Consider the following 3,244-nt stretch of genomic DNA (forward strand, 5'->3'; position numbering starts at 1 on the left):
GGTGTGTTTGAAACAAAAAAAAAAAAAAAAAGAAAAAAAAAAAAGGCCGGGAGCAGAGGGGGCCCGTGGGAAGGGGCTCTGAGATGCAAATCACGGTGGTGGTGCTCAGCACACTTTAATCCTTTGTCCACTTTAGCTGGGTGCAGATAATGCAACTAATTCAAGTGCTTGTCTCTCTGGTGTGAATTAGCTGGATGACAGCCTAAAACCTCTCCCCGGCAACAGCAAACCTGAAAAAAAAAGGCAGAAGCACAGCTCTTTTCTGTTCCCAGCTGCCCTGTCCAACTCTTGAGTTTGTCCAGCAGAAGATTTCTGGCTCCCCTCACATCTCCCTGCGCGCCTGCTCGGAGGGGAGGACTCTCCAGTGGGGCTGCAGACCCCATGGCTTTCATCCTCCTTCTGCCCCTGGCTGCAGGACACCTCTTACCCTGGGCAGCCCGACCTGCACAGGGACTGCAGGGACCCTGGGGATGTGCTGCCGAGCACCGCGTGGCCTCCTTGCTGCCTCCTCGCTGCCTTCTGCCTGCATAAAGGTAAAGGAACTAGTTTGTTCCAGCTCTGGCTACACCCTACAACAGCAGCGCCGCAAAACCTTGGTTTAACCCTTCCCGGGGTACCTAGATGGGATGGACGGTGCAAAGGTGTAGGGCTAGTGTGTGCTTTTGTGCTCCTATGGGCTCGATGTTCTCTGGCAACCTGCTCCTGGTGTTGAGCAGTGAATGTGAAAGGCCAGGGACATCTGCGAAACACAGGCGGATTTTCACATGCACGTGATTGTCCCGTGCTATGGTCTTGGGAATTGGATTGAAATTCACAGCAATAGCCACACCTGGGTGCCTACTGCAAACACTGCGCTTCTGTTGGGAGCAGACGAACCGCTGCAAAGGTGCTTCCCTCCACCAGCCCGTGCAATGCCTGCAGACTGACGGGTGCCCTGGATGGGACAAGGGAGAGCACGCTGCTGGTTTTGGTCTTTCTTTACAGCCACTCTCTGCCAGTCACTGTGGGCCCTGATGAGTTAATTTTCTCTTGTTCAGGTCTGAATGTTGGTTTTAGTTCTTCCAGTGACCCCCAAGACGCTAGTACTCAAGCCTTCCTGGATTTCCCTTGCTGTGATGGAGCAGCCCTTAGTAGTTGTTGTTTATGGCAGCAGACCAAGAGTGCTCCCACAGTGATTCTCCCTGCTGCTTCTGTGCCTCAGTTTCCCTCGGCTGTGATGGGGGCCGAGCAGCTGCTGGGATGAGAGCACCCAGCAGGGCTGCTGGCTGCTGCCTGCAAGGGCAGGCAGCCCTTTATGCTGAGAAACACAAGGACTTTTATGTAGCTTACCTCCTAGGAAGGGGTTTATATTTAGCCTGCAGATGATGGTGGGATCTATATATCGTCCTCAGTAAGAGCTTGCAGCTGGTGAGTACGTCCGTGGGGAGAAGAGCAGCCCAATTTTCCCCCCCAGCCACTCAGGAGGGAGACCCAGCAGTAGGGCCCAGCAGGGAGCTCAGGAGCGTGGCTGATGGGGGAGGCAGAACCGCTGCCCCCCGTGATGTGGCTTGGAGAGGCATCCAAAGACCGGATGATGCCTGTGGCTTGGGAGCAGGGATGGAAATGGAGAAGGAAGTTTCTTGTTCATGGTACATTAGGTCTCTGCACCCTGCTGTGTAGCTTGCAGCAGCATCCTCCTGCCACCCCAGCTCAGCCCCGGTGTGTGCTGGACCTGTGCTTTACAAATGTGTGAAATGGGCTGCGTGCACAGAGCGAGATGCTTACTGTAAACTGAGCAGGGTGGTAAACTGGTTTTTGGGGTCACTTGGTGTCTGTTGGGGGTAGGAAAGCCAAGCACTTCTCTTGGTAAATACCTTTATAAGTGACTTTTTAAGTACCTTTTAATCCTGAGAGCTTGGCTTGCTTTGCCATCCTCTCCCAGGTAGGTTGTATTATACCCCAGCTGGCTTCTCCAAGGTCACCCAGTTAGCTGACAGCAGAGAATCCAGATCTGGCTCCAATTAAAGCTGTTGGCCCAAGTGGTGCAGCCTGGCCCAACACTACAGGCTTGTGTCTGCAGGATGTCGCTTGTCAGCAATCGCTCACAGCCCTTAAGGGACAGGCGGATGCTGGGGCACGGTGGAGGTAGCTGCAAGCCCCCTGCTCTGGGCACGTCCTTACCCGTGTGTTATGGCTCTGTGAGCCAGTCCTGAGCTCAGCAGCCGTTTTGGGACAGACCGTGTGCCTGGAAACCAAAGTGCAAATGCCTCAGAGCTTGCAAATTGCTTTTTGAGAAAGGCTAGTTGAATTTGTGCCAGAGATCCAGATCAGCAAATCATCTGGCAGATTGAATCTCACAGAGGAAGTGTGGGGGGAGGTGTTTGGTTTTGGGTTTCCCGTTTTTTTAAAAGCAAGGGAACTAAGGGACATTTCAGTTTGGGATTGCAGAGCAGTTCAGGGCAGAGAGTTATTCCTGCCCCAGGTTCAGTCCCAAATTAAACTCCTGCTCTGATCCTCCCCTTGAACCCAGACAGATCCAGCAGAAAGTGAGCTCTCAGAGCACCCGAGAACAGATTCCTGGCCTGAGACTGAGGCAGGGACAGGATCTGAACAGCCCTGGCAAAACTCCTATGGACCAGCTCTGCTGGTGTTGAGAAAATGGGACTGTGCTAAGGATGGGGGAAGTGCTAGTTTATCATGAGTTTCCCAAGCAGTTCCCATAGTACCACTCCCATGTCCTCCCCCTGCAAAAGGCATCAAGGTCCTGCTTGCACTAACAGGTCTTAATTAGCCTGACCAGCCTCATCTGGGGCCTCCTCCCACCCCCTCTCCACCCCATTTGTTCCTCAGATGCATTTAAGCCCAGCTTCTTGCCTAGCTCACTATTTGATCTGTCTCACCACTGTTTTCTGCTCTCCTGGCTTGACTTTGGATCTTCCTGGTTGCTTTGTGCTCCTTCATCACCAATAACATGGGCCTAACACCAGGTGAGAAATCCCACTTTTAGGACCAGGTTTAATGACCATTAGCCAGTACCAGGGATAATGCTGCTTAGTGTGGAGGTGGGAAATGGGGGTTGAGGAGGCAGCTACCACCAGAGCATGCACTGACAGCACTCATCAGCGCACAGGAATCTAGCAAGATGTGGCTTGTCCTTACTCTTTACCCTGGTGCCAAATCTCCAGCTGGGGGGTGATTGCAAATGGTTCACGTGGAAGCTGGCCCTTGCCTTCCTGACTGCCACTGTCGTGTCGTGTCGTGGTCC

The sequence above is a fragment of the Egretta garzetta genome, unplaced genomic scaffold, assembly GCF_000687185.1.
Source record: "Egretta garzetta isolate BGI_Z169 unplaced genomic scaffold, ASM68718v1 scaffold34, whole genome shotgun sequence".
Taxonomy (NCBI): Eukaryota; Metazoa; Chordata; class Aves; order Pelecaniformes; family Ardeidae; genus Egretta; species Egretta garzetta.